Source organism: Hemitrygon akajei, chromosome 16, assembly GCF_048418815.1.
Source record: "Hemitrygon akajei chromosome 16, sHemAka1.3, whole genome shotgun sequence".
In the NCBI taxonomy this organism is placed as follows: domain Eukaryota; kingdom Metazoa; phylum Chordata; class Chondrichthyes; order Myliobatiformes; family Dasyatidae; genus Hemitrygon; species Hemitrygon akajei.
The window spans coordinates 11,205,537-11,231,621 of NC_133139.1; the positions used below are offsets into that span (position 1 = coordinate 11,205,537).

General features: G+C 41.4%; 1 protein-coding gene across 5 annotated transcripts in view; it reads right to left on the reverse strand.

The window, feature by feature from the left end:
* Window positions 1-26,085, reverse strand: part of LOC140739757 (uncharacterized) — a 222,581-nt gene that overhangs the window by 162,783 nt on the left and 33,713 nt on the right. For all 5 annotated transcript variants that reach the window (XR_012101740.1, XR_012101739.1, XR_012101738.1 and 2 more), the window contains exon 2: window positions 160-264. The gene's annotated coding sequence lies outside the window, so the exon portion shown is untranslated. The remainder of the gene's footprint in view (window positions 1-159; window positions 265-26,085) is intronic.

Genomic DNA, 26,085 nt, shown 5'->3' on the forward strand with positions numbered 1-26,085 from the left:
ACAAAATAATAATTATCGATAACATGAGTGGTGAAGCCTGAAAGGTCTCACACTGGAAGTTGGAAGTGTAATTGGGATGTATTTAAGTGCAGAACCAAAGATGTGTGCTGCACTGTATTACATAATTTCCATCTTATAGGCAACATAGCCAAAACTTACTTGTATTCTGTTGGTTCCGATGCACTGCTGAACTGAAGAAACAGCCAAGGTTCCTGGTCCAAATTCCTACCTAGTGATGGTTTTCACCTGATGATTTCTCTCACTCTGGAAGACAAATGTAGATTTTTGACAGCAGGAAGTGGGATTTGAGTGGACATGAAAATACTTTGGCAACAGTTGGATAAAATTTGTTTATATTTCAAAATTAAAACTTAATATAGACAAATCAAGAATCAGTGCAAAACTTTTACATTCAGTAGTATTTTTTTTGGAACCTGGGGCGATACACCCTTTCATTGAGGGGCTTCCCTACCTGACTCAGCCCTCTTCACATGGGGCAGAGGAAGGAGCCTGGACTGGTTCTCCCCCACAGAGCCTTTGCACCAAATGGTCAGTGTTTTTCCCCAGAATTTGCCAGACAGCAGCCTTCCCTTACAAACATCTCACTGTTAAGGAAGACCAAGTTTAGGATAGATCTAAGACTGCTTTTCATTGAGTTGATAACCTTTGAGCAGCACTTGATGTCTGTCTCAGTGTGAACCCTTGGGGACAGCTTGTAGTTAAGAGTCCTGTTATACAGTTGCTGGGAATGAACCACAATAAGGACCCTTGGATCTTTCTCCACAGCCTTTTAGTAAATCCACAGCTCCCCACTTATGTCCCTAGGGTGACGTGTGTTGGGCGGATATGTCACCTGTACTGCAAGGATCTATGATAGCTCTCTCAACACCATCTAAGTGAGGTCTTAGTGCTTGTTGGACAGTTTGTTCAGGGAACACCCCCCCCCCCCACCACTCCAAAGGATCCTTTCCCCTCAGCGTCTGCAGGATGTTTTGCACTGACCACTGCCTGATGGACTTGCAGACAAAGGCATTTTCTTGGAAAAGCTCATCCACAAAAGACAGTGCTGCAATATCCAGTGATATTGTGTAGCAATGGGACAGACCCATCTTCAACACCAGGGTGAAGTAGAACTGTCAGTGCCCATGCACCCTGAATCACTGATACAGCCACACACGATGGTATTGATCAGGTTAAGAGCAATGTTGAGTGCACTTTAGCCCCCGTTCCCTGGGGAGTTGTGCTTCATGGCCCATCATCGAAACTGCTCTACTTTGGATTCCCAAATGACTGGGACGATTTTCCCAGGTGATTACTGATGAGGAGCAGGAGCAAGGAACAGGGCATGCCTGCATCAAGTACATCAGCCTTAAGGGCATATCATGCCTTCTATTCCAAAATGCCACTATTTCCAGTGCTAAACATTAAATGTTCCTTGACTGATATAGTGTGATAGCATTCTAATACTAGACTTCCTAATTGATTCTGTGGGTGTGGCTCAGCAGTAGGAATTAATAGTCTACTTGAAACAGCACAAATTTGTCACATTACTGTTACTCATATTAGGTTATACTTTAATGTGAGAAGATAAACCAATGAAGGCCTTTGCTAATGTGACATGAAACAAATTTCACGTAACATGACAGTGATAATAATTCTGATTCTGATGTTTTTCTTTTCAACAAATTTCATCAAACATTTTAACCTATCCCATCAGTGAGATATTTACATGGAGTATCCTCTCAAGAAAGCAACATTTATCAGCAAGGACCCCCACCATCCAGGCTATGCTCTCCTCTCAATGCTGTTATGAGGAAGGTAATACAGGAGCCTCAGGATCCACACCATTAGGTTCACGTACAGTTATTACTCCTCAACCATCAGGCTCCTGAACCAGATGGTATAACTTCACTTATAGCAACACAGATCTATTCCCATAACCTATGGACTCACTTTCAAGGACTCTTCAACTCATATTCTCCATATTTATTGTTTATTTATTATTATTATTTTTATTTTTCTTTCATTTTGTTTCTGTAGTTTGTAGTCTCTTGCACATTGGTTGATGTCTGTCCTCTTGGATACAGTCTTCAATTTATTTTGTGTTTCCCAGTATTAGGAATATTTGGAGCAAGAAGGCTGCGAGTGAACTGCTGATTTTTCGAAGCTAAGGGAGTTTTTTAACTACTTGGGTTAAAGAGGCGAGACTGTGCAGGAGCATGATGTCAGCCAGTACAGCGCGAAAGGTTTAAAAAGAAGGGAGCCATATCCAGTGGGCAGCGTCAGAGCGGACAGTGGAGTGAAAGGCAGCAGAGTGGTAGGGCTTTGGCTCAGCGGGCTTAGGCGGTAACGGGACAAGGCGAAGTAGTCAGTATGTGTGTGAAGCCATTTTTCTGTGCTCAGTGTCAGATGTGGGGGGTCCTGGAGTCTCCCAGCCTCCCGGATAGCCATATCTGCACCAGGTGTGTCGAGCTTCAGCTCCTGAGGGACCGAGTTAGGGAACTGGAGATGCAGCTCAATGACCTTCCCCTAGTCAGGGAGAGCAAGGAAGTGATAGAGAGGAGTTACAGGCAGGTGGTCACACTAGGGCCACGGGAGACAGACAAGTGGGTCACTGTCAGAGGGGTTTAGAGTCAGGTACTAGAGAGTAACCCTGTGGCTGTACCTCTTGACAATTAGTACTCCTGTTTGAGTACCGTTTGGTGGGGGGGGGGGGGGGGGGCGGAGAGGACAGCCTACCTGGGGAAGCGGCACTGGCCGTGCCTCTGGCACAGAGTCTGGCCCTGTGGATCAGAAGGGTAGGGAAAGGAAGACGAAGGCAGTAGTGATAGGGGACTCTATAGTTAGGGGGTCAAACAAATGATTTTGTGGATGCAGGGAAGAAACTCAGGTGCCAGGGTCTGGGATGTTTCGGATCGTGTCCAAGATATCCTGCAGTGGAAGGGAGAACAGCCAGAGGTTGTGGTACATATTGGTACCAATGACATAGGTAGGAAAAGGGAGGAGGTCTTGAAAAAAGACTACAAGGAGTTGGGAAGGAAGTTGAGAAGCAGGACTGCAAAGGTAGTAATTTCGGGATTACTGCCTGTGCCACGCGACAGAATAGGAATAGAATGAGGAGGAGGATAAATGTGTGGCTGAGGGATTGGAGCAGGGGGCAGGGATTCAGATTTCTGGATCACTGGGACCTCTTTTGAGACAGGTGTGACCTGTACAAAAAGAACGGGTTGCACTTGAATCCGAGGGGGACCAACTTCCTGGCAGGGAGGTTTGCTAAGGCTACTGGGGAGAGTTTAAACTAGAATTGTTTGGGGTGTGGGAACCATACTGAAGACACTGGGGACGAGGAGGTTAGCTCACAAATAGAGAAAGCTTATAAACAGTGTGAGAGGGAGGATAGGCAGGTGATAGAGAAGGGATGTGCTCAGACCGAAGGCTTGAGATGTGTCTATTTTAATGCAAGGAGTGTTGTGAACAAAGCCGATGAGCTTAGAGTGTGGACAGTACTTGGAGATATGATGTGGTGGCCATTACAGAGACTTGGATGGCTCAGGAACAGGATTGGTCACTTTGAGTGCCAGATTTTAGATGTTTCAGGAAGGACAGGGAGGGAGGCAAAAGAGGTATGGGTGTGGCACTGTTGATCAGAGATAGTGTCACAGCTGCAGAAAAGGTGGATGCCATGGAGGGATTGTCTACGGAGTCTCTGTGAGTGGAAGTTAGGAACAGTACAGGGTCAATAACTTTACTGGGTGTATTTTTGTTGGCCGCCTAATAGTAACAGGGATATCAAGGAGCAGATAGGGAAACAGATGCTGGAAAGGTGTGATAATAATAGTTGTTGTAATGGGAGATTTTAATTTCCCAAATATAGATTTGCATCTCCCTACAGCGAAGGGTTTAGATGGGGTGAAGTTTGCTAGGTGTGTTCAGGAAGGTTTCTTGACACAGTATGTAGATAAGCCCACAAGAGCAGAGGCTGTACTTGATTTGGTATTGGGAAATGGACCTGGTCAGGTGTCAGATCTCTCAGTGGGAGAGCATTTTGGAGATAGTGATCATAATTCTATCTCCTTTACAATAGCATTGGAGAGAGATAGGAACAGACAAATTAGAACAGCATTTAATTGGAGTAAGTGACTTGTAGTAGACTAAGTTTGAGCATGTAGATATTAAGAAAGAGGATGTGCTGGAGCTTTTGGAAAGCATCAAATTGGATAAATCGCCGGGACCGGATAAAATGTACCCCAGGCTACTGTGGGAGGCGAGGGAGGAGATTGCTGAGCCTCTGGTGATGATCTTTGCATCATCAATGAGGATGGGAGAGGTTCCGGAGGATTGGAGGGTTGCAGATGTTGTTCCTTTATTCAAGAAAGGGAGTAGTGATAGCCCAGGAAATTATAGACCAGCGAGTCTTACCTCAGTGGTTGGTAAGCTGATGGAGACGATCCTGAGAGGCAGGATTTATGAACATTTGGAGAGGTACAATATGATTAGGAGTAGTCAGCATGGCTTTGTAAAGGGAAGGTTGTGCATTACAAGACTCATTGAATTTTTTGAGGATGTGACTAAAAATTGATGAAGGAAGAGCAGTAGATGTAGTGTATATGGATTTCAGCAAGGAATTTGATAAAGTACCCCATGCAAGGCTTATTGAGAAAGTAAGGAGGCATGGGATCCAAGGGGTCATTGCTTTGTGGATCCAGAACTGGCTTGCCCACAGAAGGCAAAGAGTGGTTGTAGATGGGTCATATTCTGCACGGAGGTTGGTCACCAGTGGAGTGCCTCAGGAATCTGTTCTGGGACCCTTACTCTTCATGATTTTGATAAATGACCTGGATGAGGAAGTGGAGGGATGGGTTAGTAAGTTTGCTGATGACACAAAGGTTGGAGGTGTTGTGGATAATGTGGAGGGCTGTCAGAGGTTACAGTGGGACATTGATAGGACGCAAAGCTGGACTGAGAAGTGGCAGATGGAGTTCAACCCAGATAAGTGTGAAGTGGTACATTTTGGTAGGTCAAATATGATGGCAGAATATAATGATAATTGTAAGACTCTTGGCAGTGTGGAGGATCAGAGGGATCTTGGGGTCCGAGTCCATAGGACACTCAAAGCAGCTGTGCAGGTTGACTCTGTGGTTAAGAAAGCGTATGGTGTATTGGTCTTCATCAATCGTGTAATTCAATTTAGGAGCCGAGAGGTAATGTGGCAGCTATATAGGACCCTGGTCAGACCCCATTTGGAGTACTGTGCTCAGTTCTGGTCACCTCACTACAGGAAGAATGTGGAAGCCATAGAAAGGGTGCAGAGGAGATTTACAAGGACGTTGCCTGGTTTGGGGAGCATGCCTTATGAGAGTAAGTTGAGTGAACTCTGCCTTTCCTCCTTGGAGCGACGAAGGATGAAAGGTGACCTGATAGAGGTGTATAAGATGATGAGAGGTATTGATCATGTGGATAGTCAAAGGCTTTTTCCCAGGGCTGAAACAGTTGCCAGAAGAGGATACAGGTCCTTCAGAGTAGGTAGAGAGGAGATGTCAGGGGTAAGCTTTTTACTCAGAGTGGTGAGTGCGTGGAATGGGCTGCCAGCAACGGTGGTGGAGGCGGATACGATAGGGTCTTTTAAGAGGCTTTTGGATAGGTACATGGAGGTTAGTAAAATAGAGGGCTATGGGTAAGCCTAGTAATTTCTAAGGTAGGAAGATGTTCGGCATAACTTTGTGAGCCGAAGAGCCTGTATTGTGCTGTAGGTTTTCTATTTTCCATGTTCTCCCACTACCTATTAAATGCTCCCAATGGCATGCATCACAAACAGCATCTGAGAACCAAGTCCAGTTCCTGGCTCTCACATATGGCTTAGGAAGCCTGGTGGAGCCATTTCTACTGACAGAAGAAGGGGCAAAGAGGGTTATTGGTGCCTTAAGATCAGTCGCTTTGGGCAAACACAGCTGATCTAGAAGGAAAACTAATCTCAAACCAATGCTGCCTTGTGGCTCTACCCACTCTTGGGGAAGGTTTCAGCCCATGTTGAGTTCAGTGCTGACTGGATGCTGCTGGTGCCAAACTATGTCTCTGCCATCCCTTTGGATTCAACAGCTGCGTGGAGATGGGGAGCCTGCTGAATGGATAACAGCTTACTCTCCATATCGAACTGCCCTGGCTTGCATATCACATATAAACTATAAGACTTAGGAACGGAATTAGGCCAATTAGCCCATCGAGTGCTCTGCCGTTTAATCATGGCCGAATCTTTTTTTCCGTTCCTCAGCCCCACTCCCCGGCCGTCTCCCTGTAACCACTGATGCCGTGTCCAATCAAGAACCTATCAACCTCTGCCTTAAATCCACCCAACGACCCGGCCTCCATAAATGCCTGTGGTAACAAATTCCACAAATTTACCACCCTCCGGCTAAAGAAATTTTTCCTCATCTCTGTTCTAAATGGATGCCCCTCTATCCTGAGGCTGTGTCCTCTTGTCCTAGACTCCTTCACCAAGGGAAACATCCTTTCCACATATACTCTGTCTAGGCCTTTCAACATTCGAAAGGATTCAATGAAATCCCCCCTCATCCTTCTAAATTCCAGCAAGTATAGACCCAGAGCCATCAAACGTTCCTCATATGATAACCCTATCATTCTCAGAATTATCCTTGTGAACCTCCTCTGTATCCTCTCCAATTACAGCACATTTTTTCTTAGATGAGGAGCCGAAAACTGTGCCTTATAAAGCCTCAGCATCATATCACTGCTCTTGTATTCTAGATCTCTTGAAATAAATGCTAACATTGCATTTGCCTTTCTCACCACTGATTCAACCTGCAAGTTTAACATTTAGGGTGTTCTACACAAGGGCTCCCAAGTCTCTTTGCATCTCAGATTTTTGGATTTCCTCCCTGTTCAGAAAATAGTCTGCACATTTATTTCTACTACCGAAGTGCATGACCATGCATTTTTCAAAATTGTATTTCATTTGCTTCTTTCTTGCCCATTCTCCTTCTGCAGCCTACCTGTTTCATCAACAAAACGGGCTCCTCCACCAATCTTCGATCACCTGCAAACTTGGCAACAAAGCCATCTATTCCATCATCTAAATCATTGATAATATACTGCATAAAAAGCAGTCCCTATACCATCCCCTGCAGAACATCACTAGTCACTGGCAGCCAACCAGAAAAGAATCCTTTTATTCCCTCTCGCTGGCTTGTACCAATCAGCCAATGCTCTAACCATGCCAGTAACTTTCCTGTAATACCATGGGCTCTTAACTTGGTATACACCTGATACACAACATGGTAAACCCTGACCAATGAAGGGCGTCACTATTGTGTTTCTTGTATTTACTGTGGATGCTCGCAAGAGAATGAATCTCAGGGTTGTATAATGTGACATATATGTACTTTTATAATAAATTTACTTTGAACTTTTGCAGTCATATTTGTGTTATAGGACAAGCAAGTGGTCCTTTCCAATATTAATTATAAAATACCTAGCTTCCTATCCTCATTTTGGATTGCATCCAGGAAAATGCATTGGCTGACGACACTTTTCCTGAGAATTAGTATGATCTCTTCAATTACATGTTGCAAGAGGCCAGCTCATTACGCAGTTTGTTTTGATAATTCCCATCTGCAGGAGGAACAGAAAGTCCTGCCTGGCAACCGAACAGATATTTGGGGAAGTCTGCCCTATTTGTGCATATTTGTAGCCATCCCTGAATATCTTTGAGAGCTGAAAAAAACAACAACCTGCAACTGAGACAGGGAAATTTATTTTTATTTATATAATAGGGCGGGGAACAGACCCTTCCGGCCCAATGAGCTGCGCTGCCCAGTTACACACCTATTTAACCCTATCCTAATCACAGGACAATTTACAATGGCCAATTAACCTACTAACTGCTACGTCTTTGGATTGTGGGAGGAAACTGAAGCACCCAAAGGAAATCCATGCGGTTATGAGGACAACATACAAACTCCTTACAGGAGGCACCGGATTTGAACTCCAAACTCCGGAATGCCCGGATCTGCAAATGCGCTGCTCTAACCACTGCACTACTATGGCACCCACGTGGGCCTGTTGCTGAGTTAATTGACCTCTGCTGGGAATGTTACAATTGTTCTCCACCTCAAATGAAAATAAAGGAAGTGATTGCTATATTTCCCAGCTTCAGTATCCCAGCAGTCTTTACTACAGACATATCAGTACTGGATGTGAATGGTGGGCTTTAATTCCAGAAATAATGGATGAAGTAGAATGACTGACCCTTCCATCAGTTGAGGCAATGAACCTTGGTATCACCTTAAGACACAAATATTAGCTAAGCTTTCAGTGCAAAAACAATAGTCGACGCACATTTAAGAAATGCATTCCTCACAATATCCTTCGTAAATTAGGGCTCCACATTAGGCTGTCTATGAGAGGCATGGTAGAGTAATGGTTAGCACAGTGCTTTTACAGTGCCAGTAACCTGGGCTCATTTCCCACCACCGTCTGTAAGAAGTTTGCACGTTCTCCCTGTGACCATGTTGGTTTCCTCTGGCTGCTCCAGTTTCCTCCCACAGTCCAAAGTTGTATGAGTTAGTAGGTTAACTGGTCACAAGGGTATAATTAGGCGGTATACTCATGGGACAGAAAGGCCTGTTACTGTGCTATATCTCTAAATAAAAATAAAATGATCAACTGGGACAAATTGACGGCCATCATAACACTGTGAAGCAAATAGTAATTTCTTGCCTGCATCCGAGCATAGTTAAACAGCAGTCCAGCATTTGCAGTAGACAATTCCTCATTCTCTCACTAGTTTTCTTCAGCTTTACCTTTATGAAATTTTCACCTGTGCTACCATAAAGAATTTATGAACCTTTCTCATTCCAAATATCTTGAAATGTTGCCCTTAGTTGCATGTGGTCTAGGTGATGAAATATGAAGTTAGAGGCCCCTTTAGGCTAAAGAAACAAATTGCAATTTCTTCAACTAAATATTTTAAAACAGAATTTGTAGTTTAGAGTCCATTTCATTTGCTTGTTGGATAAGAGATTACTGGTAGGAATAACATTTATTGCCCATTATCTAAGAAAAGGAAGTACATTTTTTTTCTAGCTTTAAAATGTTTCTGAGATATTAACCAATATCTTGAGCTTAAGTGTCCCCCACAGTCTTCATTTTGAAATCTATATATTATTTACAAACATGGTAAACTAATGCAGAGTTAAGAGAATATCTGCAGATGCTGGAAATCCAAGCAACACACACAAAATGCTGGAGGAGCTCAGCAGGCCAGGCAGGATCTATGGAAAAGAGTACAGTCGACGTTTCGGGCCGAGACCCTGAAAAAAAAAAGGTGGTGTCCATCATTAAGAAAACTATACTTAAAGCAATTCAGGTTTTTAAAATGATTATGTATTGCATTGTACTACTGCTGCAAAGACAATAAATTTCATGATGTATGCTGGTGATATTAAACCTGATGCTGGTTCTGATCATGTTAATGCTAGACATGCTCAGATAGGAGATGCAGTGCTGTTCCTCAAGCTTACTTGGGACCTCAAAATAGCAATGCAGCAGGCCACAGGTAAATATGTTAAAATGTGAATGGGATGGAGAAATAATCTGGAAATGCTGATTTGGCTAATGAAAATCCAATTATAATGAACTTAAAGTAAAATAAGTGATTTTGTCTTTCATTTGCTCCGACTTGTGTGCCAGCTTGGTTGTGGTTCTTACTACAGCAAGCGGCCCTCAACTGGATGTATTGTTTCTCAGATTAGAAGTCAAGTGTTTCCTGATCATTTGATTTAATTTACCATGAAACAATCCCACAGCATTAGTCATATGACAGAGAAACAGGTCCTTCAGCCCAGCTTCCCTATGCTGAGTTGCCCACTTGAGCTGGTCTCATTTCAAAGAATCAAAGTGCATTCATTATCAAAGTACGTATGCTGTATGCAACCCTGAGATTCATCTTCCCACACACAGCCATGAAACAAAAACCATGGAACCCATTCAAAAATAAACATCAAACTCCCTTCCATACGTGCAAAAAAAAACTCATAAACGGCAAAAAACAAAAACAAAAAAAACAGAATTTTTGTACTGCACTGTACTGCTCAAAATGAAAAGAATTCAGACATAATCAGTTCATCTCAATCTAGCTCTGTGTTGTTCATTATTTGCAGGCTGTCCCAATCAAAATCACCCAAAATAGCAACAGAAGGAAGGAGCGGGCAGATAACTAGAAACACATCATAACGTGAACTACAGAGTCCAATCTACAAACCACGTTAATTGAACTTTGCCCAAGACCCAGGACCCCAGTCAATCCTCCGGCAGCGTCAACAGAGAGCCTGGTAGATGGCACTGAACACATGCTTGTGTTCCGCTCATGCCTCGATCATTTTAATCTTCCTCGATGCTTTAATTAGCGAGATTGGCGAGAAATTGAGTTGATCATATACTTGCACCCCTTCTCCAGGCTTCTTGGCCTCGAGGTCGCACGCTTCGCCCAAAACCTCAACTTTCAACCTCTGAGACAGTAAAGCACCAGATTGGACAATTGGCCTAAAAACACACTACTGAAACGTAGAATCCAAGCTTCAACAATGGCAGAATCACATTTGAAAGAAAAAGACATAAAAATAGTGGAAGTAGTAGTTTTGTGAAATGCCTGGAGGACATCGTCCTTGGACGTGTTGTTCGCTGGCGCATCTTCTTCCGCATTTGACCCATTTTTCTAAATCAGTCCTACCTATGTACCAGTTGAAATGTCTTTTAAACATAATTGTACCTCCTCTGGCATCTCATTCCATTTACACATCACTTCTGTGAAAAACCTGCCCCTTGCAGGTCCTTTTACATTTTCCATGCCCTCTAATTTTAAACTTCCCTATTCCAAGAAAAAGACCGTGGCCATCCACGTTATCTATGCTCCATAGGGAAGGCAGTTACTTCCAAGGGCAGATCAATACTTTTCCCTCAAAAAGCCAATCCAATTTAGTTTACTCTATAATTTGCCTCATTGCTATTTGAAGAACCTTGCTGTCAATGAAACTTGAGGGGAAAAATCATACCGGAACCAGCCATTCTAATTATGGATATCAGCTTTATTTGTCACATGTACATCAAAACATAAGGTGAAAAGTCCGATGGAGTGCTGGAGGCAGTCCATCAAGTATCACCATGCTTCTGGCACTGAAGTAGCATGCCTTACAACTCGTTAACCCTAACTTGTACACCTTTTTGGAAAGTGGGAGGAAACTGAGGGGCTTGGAGGAAACACATGTGGTCACAGGGAGAACAGAAAAGTTCCTTATAGATGGTGGCAGGAATTGAACCCCCGATCACTGGTGCTGTAAAACGTTGTCCTACATGCTACATTACTTGCCATGTGTAGTAAACATCCACCAGCACTTAATTGGTATTGGTTTATTATTGTCATAGTGAAAGCACTTTTCTTGCATACTGTTCATATAGATCAAATTATTACATAGTGCATTCAGCCAGAATAAGGTAAAATAGTAACAACGCAGAATGAAGTGCAGAAGCTACTGAAAGATTGCAGTGCAGGTAATCGATAGAGTGCAAGATTTTTTTCCTGTCCTGGAGAGTCAGACAAGATGAGCTCTTGTAGTCGAGTGACATCTGCTAAGCAGAGCAGGCCCCAAGTAGCAGAACATCACAGTCCAAGTCTGTGTCATTTGATTGCTTGCTACTGTCAAAAACTTCAATAAAGACACAGTAGCGTAGTGGTTAGTGCGACGCTATTACAACTTGGCTCATCAAAGTTCTGTGTTCAACTCCAGCATCCTCTGAAAGGAGTTTCTATGTCCTCCTCATGACTGCGTGGGTTTCCACCGGTGCACCGGTTTCCACCCACAGTCCAAAAATGTACCGGTTAGTAGATTAACTGGTCATTGTACATTGCCCCATAATTAGGCTAGGGTTAAATATGCAGGTTGCTAGGCAGTGCAACCCGTTTGGCTAGAAGGTCCTGTTCCTTACTTTATCTCTAAATAAATGAACTTATTTTCTTAAAAATGAAATAAATTTAATCATGATAATGAAGTAAAGGTAATTAAAACCATTACTTTATTTTAATGAAGACTTTCTTGTATTTATCTCTTCCCAAATAAAGGGGTTTGTACCCTGACCTCCCCTGAGGTAAGGCTGATGGGAAACGCAGTGAAACAGTCTCAGTGCATCAGTCCTCTACTGCTGGGCACAGTGGTGGGTCCAATGGTGAAGCGGGAGGTCAGATGCACCGGTCTGGGCATCAGCCGGAAGTTGAAGTCTGAAAACCGGAGATGTACTCACACCCAAACAGCAGACACCTGGCAGTTCCTAGAACCACCAGTTGTCAATCAGAGCAACTTGAACCGACAGTCATCATTTTGTTTCAAAAACAATTGAAGTTATGAAACATATAGGTTTAAGGTGTATATAATTGTAATTGCTTTAATTAGAAATGAAATTCACTAATTCTGTTAATAATTCCCACATGCTGCCATAGTAGCGTGGTAATGAGTACAACGCTATTACAGCTTGTGGTATCGGAGCCCGGAGTTCAATACCGGCACTGCTCTGTTGGTGCCAATGGATTTTGGGACCACCTGGTGAAGGAAACCATTGAAATACAACTAGAGGAAAATAATTTTAACAAAGACGAAGGTTTTGCTCTAAGTAAGAACTAGAATTAGATTGTAAACAAGATGAGACAGTGGAAACCTGACTGGGTGAGGAAGGAAGGATGACAGGATAAAATGTCACCAGACTAGATATTCCCAGGCATCATTGCTGATGAAGATGGAAGAGTTTGTCATCAAAACATTGTTTAAAATTGATACCTGTACCCAGCTGGAAGCCCGAGACGAGTTTATTCATCACATATGTTGGAAAAGCACTAGATCCTTTTTCAGGAACTTAATGCTTTAAAAACGATGGAAACAGTAAAGGTGGGCAAGACAGAGATAACAAAACATAGATAGGAAGAGATTAAATTCTTGTATCTTAAAAAATCTCTGCAAACCATGAGATTGAATTCCTTGAAGTACAGGCCACACATCTGCACAGTGTTTTTAACCCATAATGTTGCACACATGTAAGAAATCATTCAGCCAAGATATATAATCTTTGTTTGATTCTTCTGCTCATGGTCAATGGAGAAATGCTGGAACTTTACAATCGCTGAACTACAGGATACACTGGTCTATGTTTATAATGTCACAAAGGATTATCAGCACTTTATCTACAAGATATTAACTTTACTCAAGTAATGTCGATAGCTTACCAGCCTGTAAAAAGAACAGTGTTGTGCAAGATCTACCACACTGAAAAATCAAGAAATGTTCTTTATTTCAAATAGTTGATGAACATTCTCCAGCCTGTGTTGTACCTATTGTAACACACTTACATTACGTAAGAACATAAGAAACAGGAGCAGGAGTAGACCTTCTGGCCCATTGAGCCTGCTCTGCTATTCAATAAGATCATGGCTGAGCTGACCATGGACTTATCTCCACCTACCTGTCTTTTCTCCATAATCCTCAATTCCCCCACTGTACAAAATATATCCAACCTTGTCTTAAATACATTTACTGGGGCAGCCTCCATGGCTTCATTGAGCAGAGAGTTCCACAAATTCACCACTCTTTGGGAAAAGTACCACTCTTCTCATCTCCATCCTAAATTTACTCCCTCGAATCTAGAGACTATGTCCCCTAGTTCTAGTCTCACTTACCAGTGGAAACAACCTTCCTGCCTCTATCTTATCTATCCCTTTCATAATTTTATATGCCTCTATAAGATCCCCTCTTATCCTTCTGAATTCCTGGGAGTACAGTCCCAGGTAACTCAAACTCTCCTCATAGTCTAACAGCCTCATCTCTTGAATCAACTTGGTGAATCTCTTCTGCACCACCTCCAAAGCCAGTATATTCTTCCTTAAGTAAGGAGACCAGAACTGCACGCAGTACTCCAGGTGTGGCCTCACCAGTAATTTGTACAGTTGCAGCATAACCTCCCTGCTTTTAAATTCAATCCCTCTTGCAATGAAGGCCAATATTCCACTTGCATTCTTGATAGCTTGCTGCAACTACAAACCAACCTTTTGTGATTCATGCACAATCACTCCCAAGTCCTTCTGCACAGCAGCATGCTGCAATCTTTTACCATTTAAATAATAATCTGATCTTCCATTTTTCCTTCCAAAGTGGATGTCCTCACATTTACCAGCATCATACTCCATCTGCCAGACCCTTGCCCACTTACTTAACTTATCTATTTCTCCCTGCAGACTCTCTGTATCCTCGGCACTATTTGCTTTCCTACTCAATTTAGTGTTTCAGCAAACTTAGGTACACCAGACTTGGTTCCCTCTTCCAGGCAGTTAATGTATATTGTGAACAGTTGCAGGCCCAGCACCAACCCCTGTGGCACAGCACTCACCACTGATTGCCAACTAGAGAAATACATATGTATCCCAACTCTCTGCTTTCTATTGGTTAACCATTAATATTATAAGACATCGGAGTAGATTTATGCCATTCAGCCCATTGAGTCTGCTACACCATTCATATCAATGCTGATTTATTACATCTCTGAAACCCATTCCCCTGCATTCTCTCCATAAATTTTGATGCCCTTTCTAATCAAACCTATCAACCTCTGCTTTAAATATCCCCAATGATTTGGCCTCCACAGCCATCTGTGACAAGGATTTCCGCAGATTCAATATGTATTTCAGTTGTGGCTGTGTATAAGGCAGAATTCACTCTTATATTCATAATACAACTCAAAGTCATAAATACTGAGAGTGTGAAACACAAAACTGACTAATTTATCAAGTATTTATATTTGCTCTTTGACCTATAAAATGGTCCTTTAAGCTTGCTAAATATTAGAATCTTCCAAATTCTTTCGTTAAAATTGTCCATTGTTAATAATTCTCATTGGCAAGTAAAATTCCTATTCATTTAAGTATTTTTATATCATTCTAAAATTATTTCATTGGATATACTGTACCATAAGGGTGATATTCCAGAAAGCAGATTAAGCATTGAAGCTGTTACTTCAATCACATACTAAATGCAATTTCCCCCAGTACAAGACATTACTGTGGACTCCATGCCATAAAACATATGGAGTGCACAACAGAGCAAAACATTTTAAGAGTATAAGAGTTGCAGTCTATAGATTTCTCTTTGAAGTAAATTCATGCAACTTTACCCTGTCATAAAAGTCTGTAGACAGTAAATGGCAAGGCCCTCAGGTGTATTGATTTTCAGCAAGATATTTCCCATACTGTAAAAGGACTAAATGGGATAGAGTTTGTCAAATGTGTTCAGGAAAGTTTCCTTAATCAGTACGTAGAAGTCCCAATGAGAGAGTGTGCAATACTTGATTAGCTATTAGGGAGTGATAGAAGATGACAGAAGTCTGTGAAAGGAAACACTTTGCATCTAGTGCTGATAATGCTATTAGTTTCACAGTAAATTTGGAGAAAGATAAGTCTGATCCACAGGTTGGGATTCTAAATTGGACACAGGCCAATTTTGATGGTATCAGAAAGGATTTGGTGTGTGTAGATTGGGACAAGCTGTTTTCTAGCCATCGTGTACTTGGTAAGCGTGAGGCCTTCAAAAATTAAATTTTGAAAGTACAAAGCTTGTATGTGCCTTTCAAAATAAAAGGTAAAGATAACAGGATTAGGGAACCTTGGTTTTCAAGAGATATTGAAGCCCTGGTTAAGAAAAAAAAGGTGCACAGCAGGTATAAGCAAGTAGGAACAAATGAGGTACTTATAGAGTATAAGAAATGAAAGAGAACACTTAAGGAAATCAGGAGAGCTAAAAGAAGGCATGAGTTTGCCCTAGTAGGCAAGGTGAAGAAGAATTCTAAGGGCTTCTACAGATATGTTAAGAGCAAAAAGATTGCATGGGACAAAATTGGTCCTCTGTAAGATCAGAATGGAAATCTATGCATGGAGCCAAAAGAGATGGGGAGTTCTTAATTTTTTTGCATCTGTATTTACTTGGGAGATGGTCCAGTGGTCCTGGCATGGATGCTGTGTCGCCTCTTCCCTGATGGGATAAAATTCAGGTGAAACTTCTTTAATTCTTGATAACAGCTGAGGCCCAAATATATAGTTACATATTACTGAACAATTTTACTACATCACTGAACAATTTTTAAATACTTTACTCATTTATCATTCCTACATGGTAAATTTTGTCTTTTATACTATAATGACACCTTCAAGGGAGAAGAGTCCATCATGCCTGGCACATGTTTCACAGTCGTTGGATAATACAGAAGATTTCAGTTAATTGGGCCGTAAGTTAATCAGGCAGTATCTTTATTTGGGAAAACTCTTATAGAACAAAAATTAATTGAGAAGTAACTGTGATTCCCTTTGTTTAGTTGGGACTTATTGCTAATTAATTGAGACAGAAGACTGTTGCTGTACAGTGTCTAACGAGCATCAGTTGCCTGTACGTCGTGTGGCTGACAGACACTGCACTGCGTCTGCAGACTTAGGAGGATCAAAATAAGCTACAGGAAGTTATGAATGTCGTCAGCTCCATCATGGGTGCTGGCCTCCCCAGCATCCAAGACATCTTCAAGGAGCAATGCCTCAAAAAGGCAGCATCCATCAGTATGGATGCCCATCACCCAGAACATACCCTGTTTTCATTGCTATCCATCAAGGAGGTACAGAAGCCTGAAAGCACACACCCAATGATTCCAGAACACTTTCTTCTCCTCTAAATGGACACTGAATTCCTCATTATTTTCCCCCTCTTTTTGTACTAACTTAACAAAAAAAATCCTTCTTACTGAATCTCAGTTTTTTTAATGTATTGTAATGTACTGCTGCCGCATAACAATTTTACGACATATGCCAATGATATTACATCTGATTCTGGAGTTCTATTTTGAATGGACTGGATGCTTGAAGTGCTTCAGCAGAATTATGATGATAAATATGTGAGGAGGTGGGAAGGATAGATCTTCCCTGATTAAAGATAACACCTGCCTTAGTTTTATTTTGAAATTACAAGTTTGTACATGATAAAAAGATTTGTTGCATCATTTTATATGCTGCTTTGATTCTATTTTACATCACCCAGCATTAAAGTAGAAACAATCAGATGTGTAGATGTTCTGAAAGAGTTTATTTTAAAAGCTGTTTTCACTCACTGCACGATGACTTACAATATAACTAACATCTTGATTATTTGGCCATGAGAGAGCTCAGTAAAAATGAGCTAAATGGCAGGAAAAAAAGTGAGAAAAGATGGTGCTTTATAAAATTACTTTGGTTCTAGACTCCTTTTGAATGGGCAGATGGGTGCAAATGGGATCAACAGGAATGCATTTTGTTCATGTCACTCCAGGTGACCTGAGGAGACAATATCAGTCATTTTGTTGAATAACTGCAGCCTATCTGAGGGTAGTGCTTCCACTTAGTTTTGTGTTTGAGAATTCTAGCAACAATGAAGCAATTGTGATACATGCAAAGTGTGGTGGATACACCTTAATCTATCCCAGGAAAAGCCCACCCTACTACTGTGCACATCTAATATGAATGCTGCGACAAGAAAGCAGCATCCATCATCAAGGACACCCAGACCATTTTCTCATCTCACTACTGCCATCAGGAAGGAGGTACAGCAGCATCAGGTCCCACACCACCGGGATCAGGAATAGCTATTTCCCTTCAACCATAGATAACCTGAACCAGCATAACTTCAACACTTAACTGATACCACAACCTAAGGACTAACTTCCAAAGACTCTGCAACTCATGTTCTCACTATTACTTGTTTGCTTGTTTTCATATTTGCACAATTTATCTTATTTTGCACACTGGTTGTTTGACATTTTTTATTTGTGTGTAGTTTTTCATGTATTATATCATATATCTGTATTCTACTGTGAATGCATGCAAGAAAATGAATCTCGGGGTAATACAGTAGATGATGACATATACGTACTTTGATAACAAATTTACTTTGATCATCAATATGCCCAAATTCAGTGGTTGTGTTATATTCAGATGGTGTCCATATGACAATACTGTTCATCCTTTGCAATGGGAAGAGGATAGGAAGTAGGACTAGTTGGATTGCTCCTATATAGACCTGTTTCCTTTCATGCCGTGTTTCTGTAATGAAGAGCAGAGCAGAGGAAAGTACAGCCGAAATATCATAGAACTGTTGCACAATATCCTACAGATAAACATGGTACATCAATGATGCAATGGGTAGATATTGGGTTCAACAGCAGTTGTGCTGAATAAAGGACAGTTCTAATCAGGATGAGGTTAATCTTCTGAAGCAGCTCTACCACTACATGAATGGCGAGTATATTCTTGTCCATACTGAGTAGTCTCTTATTCCAAGTGCTGCAATCGGATGAAGTGACTTGGACTGGCTTACCTCTAGAATCTTTAAAAATACAATTTAAAAGGCTTAAAAACCAAGATTGTCATCAGCACTCATTTTCTTAACTGGGTGGTGATGGCAGTCTTGGCTTGAGACTTACAAATAATAGCCTTTGATGACTCTCATCCAAGTCAGTTCACTCCACTGCTGCATTTGGAACCCACCAGCTTCAGCTTGCTCAGATTCCCTGCACTTACCCCGAGTATCAGGTCTAGAAATCAGAGGAGAGCCATTGCAGTCAATGGAGATTGATATGTGGACTGAGAAGTGGCTAATGAGCATTTGGAAAAGCAGTTAGGGAGTCACCATGGTTTGCACAGGGCAGGTCATATCTTACTAACTTGATTGAGTTTTTCTGAGGTGGTGACAAATGTAATTGACGAATGCAGAGAAGCGGATGTTGAATTCCTTTCTAAAATACAGAATACAGGGTTAATGGCAGGATCCTTAACAGTGTAAAAAAAAACAGGGCTCCAGAGGTCACTATCCATATATCCCTCAGATTTACAGCACAAGTTGATATGGTTATTAAGAAGGTATATGGTGTGTTGCCCTCTATTAGAGGATTGAGTTTAATAGCTGTAAAGTAACATTGCAGCTCTACAGAACTCTGATTAGAGATCACTTGGATAATCATGTTCAGTTCTGGTCATCTCATTATAGGAAGGATGGAGAAGCTTTAGAGAAGGTGCAGAGGAGATTTACCAGGAGGATGCCCGGATTAGAGAACATGTCTAATGAAGGCTGAGTGAGCTAGGGCTTTTTTCTTTGGAGAGAAGGAGGATAAGAGATGACTTGATAGAGGTTTACATTATGATAAGAGGCAAAAATTGAGTGACAGCCAGAGATTTTTTTCCCCAGGGCAGAAATGACTAATAGGAGGGGACATCACTTTAAGATGCTGGGAAGAAAGCATAGAGAGATGTCAGAGACAGTTTTTCTTTTACAGAGTGGTAAGTGCATGGAACACAGTACCAGGGGTAATGATAGAGGCAGATATATTATGGATATTTAAGAGACTCTTAGATAAAAGAAAGGATAAAAGAAAATGGAGAGCTATGTAGGAGGGAAGGATTAGATTGACCTTCCTGGGTTAAAGTGTTGGCACAACACTGTGGACCGAAGGGTCTATACTGTGCTATACTGTTCTCTATTCTAAAGTCCAAATAGACAACAAGATTCCTCATGGTTGGCTCTTCTAGAAGATTATCTTGCTAAGGATCCACGGTGACTTGGCCATTTGGATTCAACATGGGCTTTCCTATAGAAGACTAATAGTGGTTGATGAGTCTAATTCTGGCTGGAGGTCCATGCCAAGTGGTGTTTTGCAGGGACCCAAAATGGCACCTCTATTGTTTGTAATATATAAATGGATGAAAACACAGATGGGTAGTTTAATAAGTTTGAGAATGACACAAGGATTAGTGGCATTGTGGAAAGGCATAGAAGGTTGCCAAAGGATACTGCAATAAATAGATTAGTTGCTGACATGGGCATGGAGTTTTATCCAGGCAAGTGTGAGGCATTGCACTCTGGGAGATCAAGTGAAAAGGGCAATTACACTGTTAATAGCAGGACCCTTAACAGCATTGGTGTACACAAGGATCTTGGGATCCAAATCCCCAAGAAGGTTGCACAAGTCGATAGGGTGGTAAAGGCAGCATATGACACACTTGCATAATTAGTCAAGGCATTGTGTTAAAGAGCCAGTAAGTTAAGCTGCAGCTTTATAAATCTCTGGTTAGAATGCATCTAGAATATTACATTTGATTCTGGTCACCCATTTATAGGAAGGGTGTGGAGACTTTGGAGAGAGTACAGAAGAGGTTTACAAAGAGAATGCCTGGATTAGAAGGTAGGCTCTATAAGGAGAGGCTGGACATTGTTTTCTTTGGAGTAGCAGAGGCTGAAGAGACACCAAATAGAAATTTATAAAATTATGAGACGCGCGGATAAAGACAGCATTTTTTTCCTGTGTTCAACCGACTGAACACTGAAGGACATACATTTAAGGTGAGAGGTGGAAAGTTCAAAGGAACACATGTGGGGCAGATTTTTATTCTTACACATTAGTGCCTGGAATGCATTGCCAGAGGGGGTGGTGGAAGCAGATATGATAAAGGTGTTTCAGAGGCTCTTAGATAGGTACATGAATATACAGAGAATAGAGGGATATTGACCTTGTGCTGGCTGAAGGGATAAGGTATCATTAGCTTAGTTAATTAGTCACAATAGCATGGATCAAAGAGCTTGCTGCTCTGCTACACTGTTCTATATTCTATGTTCTATGTGGTTTTGAAGCAAAGAAGGGAAGCTACTCTTTAAAATACTTCTCTCTGGTTTAACATCCTTCATTTATCAATTTTCTTCTATTTATGAATGTTTCAAGTATTTTTAACTTTATTTATATTCTCAGTAATTTTAAAGATAATTAATTTATTAAGTCTTAACAGATTTTAAATGTCTCTGAATATCATCAAACTTTTCCACTTAGAAAGCTGGGCATTGGACTTTACCAACTGTCAAAGCAGTTGCACTATCTTTGATATGGGGCTTTATCCATACATTGCTGGGGGCTCTGTTACTGCTCAGACTTGTTTGCAGGTTTGTTCGTCGAGCCTAGAGGTAAAGGTGCAAACATTTCATCATCAGTCGAGGTGACATTATCACTGCGTAATTGAGTGTTGTTTCTGCCGAGTGCTCACATGTATATTGGTCTGACTCGTTATTCTGATTGGTTGGCTGCTGCATTGGCTGCTAGTCTTCATTGAGTCCCAGCCAACCAGACAGCTGAGTGATCTTGGCTGGCCGTATCCCTGGTATCAGTCATTGTGAGCATTGGTTCCTTGGGTGTCCGTAGCCCACCTCACGGCCCTGATCCTGCAGATGCATAGGTTGATAAACTGTGTCCAGTTCAATATGCTTGTTAATAGAGTATTCCATTGAGAACCAAGCTTCTAAGAGTTCTCTTGATTTCTTGTCTTGTGTTTCTGCCAGGTTTTTTGTAGTTTCCCCAGATAAACTTGTGTCCTCACGAGGATATCTGCAGATGCTGATAATTCAAGCAACACACACAAAATGCTGGTGGAACACAGCAGGCCAGGCAGCATCTATAGGAAGAAGCACTGTCGACGTTTCGGGCCGAAACCCTCCTTCTTGGTCTTCATATATGGAGATGAATGACAGAGAATCTTGACTTCCTGCAGCTAGGTGATGTTCAAGTAATCTCTTGGATAGTTTTCTCTCCCTCTGTACTATGTAGTGTTTGCGGCAGTCTCCACATTGGATTTGGTATATTACATATACAGCTTATGCTGCTTCTGGGATGCTTCAGACAATGGATCTTTTGAATCTAGTCCAGGGAAGCACAAACATGGGGAGATCAGGACCACAAGAATAGTCTTGTACTGTCTTTAACATGGCAAACTATCTAAGGTGCTTCACTGAGATTTGGAGTGTATTCATAGGAGACTAGGAGGGGTAACCAGAAAGGATGCTCCAGATGGGTTTGGAGGAATAGAAAGGTTTAGAATGGAATTTCTGAGCGTTACAGCAGAGATTGAAATTGAAGATTTAGATATAGGGCAGCGTGGTAGCGTATTAGTTAATGCCATGCTTTACTGTGTCAGCAGTAAGATTGGGTTTCAACTCCCAAAAGTAAGGTGCTTTCTTTTTCGTTGTATAGGGCCACATCTGGAATACAGGGGTAGCATTGTTGTTGTTGTTGTCCCTTTTCATGCTCTTTAGCGGTTTGAGTGGCATTTTCATTGTTTCTGTAGCATTTGACTTTTTTTTTACTAACTCAATGCTCAAACCAGAATAGATTGAAAATGTGCAAGGAGTGGGCTGGATTTGAACTTGGGACTATTTGCCTTGAAGTCCAGTGCTGATGCCACAACACCACCAGCTGGATACAAACTGGGGTAGCATGGTAGCGTAATAATCATCAACCACGGTTTGATTCCTGCTGCTGCCCGTAAGGAGTTTTATGTTCTCCCCGTGACTGCATGTGTTTCCTCTGGATGCTCCAGTTTTCTCCCACATTCCAAAGACGTACGGTTAGAATTAGTGAATTGAGGGCATACAATGTTGGCACCGAAAGCATGGGACACTTGCAGGCTGCTCAGCACAATCCTCACTAATTTGATGCCAATGACAGATTTCACATATTGTTTCAATATCTATACATGTGACAAATAAAGCTAAATTTCTCAAGAGAGGAATGGAGCAAAGAGGACATCATGCAGAAAAACAAAGTAAGTGAGAGAGGAGTCAGAATGAATCACAGGGAACAGTCTACAGAGGGATTTAAGCACAAGGTTAAAATGTTTAAATTGAGTCATGGTGGATTTGAAATGTAATGTAGATTTATAAGAATCTGTTTTGGAAGAGCAAAACCTGATACATGTAGAAGGGAGTTACAGCCAAATTACACAACACAGTTTCATTTCAAACCAATGGTCTTTGTTAACATGCATTAAGGAAATTATTGCAGCAGAGATGTTGCAATGGAATGATATCTCACTGTAACTTGTTCATACAAGTGTACTAGAAACAGAAATAGGCCCTTTGGTGCACTGTTCCTGTCAACCTTCAATTATCCATCTATACCAAGGGTTCTCAACCTTTCAACGTCATGGCCATTAACCAAGAGATCTGTGGACCACAGGTTGGGAACCCCCTGATCTATGAATAACTTATCTATAGCCCTCCATGCCTTGGTGATTCAAGCATAATTTTACATTGATAGGGCAATGCTAGAAGCAAGTTCTTTTTTCTCCAAAGAGTGGCAAGTATGTGGAATGCCTTACCAGGGGTGGTGGTAGAGGCAGATTTATTAGGAGCATTAGGAGAAACTTAAGACAGTGTGGTGAACTACATATACCTGTCTGGACACGCCCCACTGCTGACTGCTCCTGTGGCTCCTCCCACGGACCCCGGTATAAAGGCGATTGGAGACACAGCCCTGGCCTCAGTCTCCAGGATGTAGTGTGGTGGTCACTTGCTGCTTGTTCTTTCTTCCAGCCAATAAAAGCCTATATCTCGCCTCACATCTCCAAGAGTTATTGATGGTGCATCAGACAGGCACATGGATGATAGAAAAATTGAGGTATTATGTTTTGTAAGTTCAAAACATTAAACTAATTTAAAGGAAGACATGGGGGTCCGAAATGCAGGTCTAACTTCATATTTACCATAAGTGAGGCATGCACATATCACATGGTAGGGTGATGACATGCAATTAATATATTTTTACAGATAATCTTTAATTAATCATTTAAATGAAGAATGTTTACTCAAACACACACACACATACACACAAATACATGATTACTCTAATATTGAAATATTTTATACACACAGAGGGTTATGCAAGAAAGAAGGGTTAGATTGACCTTAGAGGAGGTTAAAAGGTCAATACAACATTGTGGGCTGAAGGGCTTGCACTGTGCTGTAATGTTCTATCTTCTTAAGTGCTCATCTAAATAATTTTTAAACACTATGAGAGTACTGCCACCACCACATTTGAGGTAGAGAAAACCACAGACAACACTTGGAATATAAATATGTTAATAAATATCTTACCTACTTATTATGTCAGAAGGTGCCATTTGGCCCACCAGGTCAATGCTGGCCCATAACAGATCAATCCCATTTGTCCAATTCTCACCCCCCTGTAATTCCCTATAACCTAGCAACTTACACTTTTTCATATGCCCATCAACTCCCCTTTAATTTATTTACCACTTACCTAACACAAGGGGTTAGGTAAATCAGAATCCTGTTCTGATGAAGGGTCTCAGTCTAAAGCGTCGACTGTTTACTCTTTTCCATCGATGCTGCCTGGCCTACTGAGTTCCTCCAGAACTTTGTGTATGTTCCAAGTGGTAATTTACAGGAGCAAATTAAACTATAAGGATGTCATTGGGATGTGGGAGGAAACTGGAATACACTGTGGAAAGCCATACAGTCACAAGGAGAATGTGCAAACTCTACACACACACAGAACCTGAGGGCCGGTTCAACCCTGGATCACTGGAGCTGCTATGCACCCACCACCATGTCACCTAATATCACACTAAATAATCACCAGCTTCAAAACACTTTCAATTCATTCCCTCTTGTAAAAGCTCACATACAGATGAGGTGACTTAAAGACACTCAACATACAACAATAACTTAACTAACTTATGAGTTGTCCCAAGGAAAGAGGAGTTATTAAATGACAGTGGATCATTTTCCATTTAATTTATTGTAAACATTCATTTGACTGATTTTTTGTGACAACACTCCCTGTAGGTGTGCTCAAAGGTGGGGAGGGCTTTACCTGTGATGGACTGGACTGTATCCACTACTTTTTGTAGAGTACTTTTATACGCTTCAAATCCATACCTTATGCCTCCTTTTCAAATAGGACTATAGATCTGGGAATACAGACCTGTAATTTCTTGAAAGTGACATCAGGGGTAGATAAGGCTATAAGAGAACTTTTGGCATATTGGCCTTGGTAAAACAGAGTACTAAATACAGGAGTTGGAAGGCTATGTTGAAGTTGTACAAGATTCATAAGATGTAGGAGCAGAATTAGGCCATTTGGCCCACCAGGTCTGTTTCACCACCTCATCATGGCTGATCCCATTTTCCTCACAGCCCCGCTCTCCTGCCTTCTTCCTGTATCCCTTTATGCCCTGATCAATCAATAATCTACCAACCTCTCCCTTAAATATTCATGAAGGCTTAGCCTCCACAGCTGCCAGTGGCAAAGAATTCCACATATTCACCACTCTCTGCCCAAAGAAATTCCTCCCCATCTCCATTCTAAAAGGATGTCCCTCTATTCTGAGGCTGTGTCCTCCAGTCTTAGCCTCTCCCACCACAGGAAACATCCTCTCCACATCCACTCTTATCAAGGCCTTTCACCATTCGATAGGTTTCAATTAGGTCATCCCTCATTCTTCTGAATTCTAGTGAATACAGGCCCAGAGTCATCAAACACTCTTCATATGACAAGCCATTCAATCCTGCAATCATTTTTGTGAACCTCCTTTGAACCCTCTCTAATTTCCCCACATCCTTTCTAAGGGCCCAAAACTGCTCACAATACTCCAAGAGAGGCCACACCAGTGCTTTCTAAGTTCTCAACATTACATCCTTGCTTTTATATTCTAACCTTCTTGAAATGAATGCTAACATTGCATTTGCCTTCCTCACCACTGACTCAACCTGCAAATTAACCTTTAAGGAATCCTGCACAAGGACCCCAAGACCCTTTGCGTCTCAGTTTTTTGTACTTTCTCTCCAATTAGAAAATAGTCTGCCCTTTCATTTCTTCTACCAAAGTGCTAAAGTTACAATCCTCTAACTTCTATTAATAGGGATGTTAGGGGGGAGGGGTTAAGGGGAGGGGGCTGGGTAACACTTTTTTTTTTCATGCACATTTATTCTGTAACAATTTGAAAACAATAAAAAAAAGTTTAAAAAAAAAAAATCCTCTAACTTCTACTAAAACATTGATGAGGCCTAAATTGGAATAATGTGTGCAGAATTATTCATCTACTTACAGGAAAGATGTAATAAGATCAAAAGAGTATAGAGAAAAATTACAAGGATGTTACCAGGACTTGAGGAACTGAATTACAGGAAA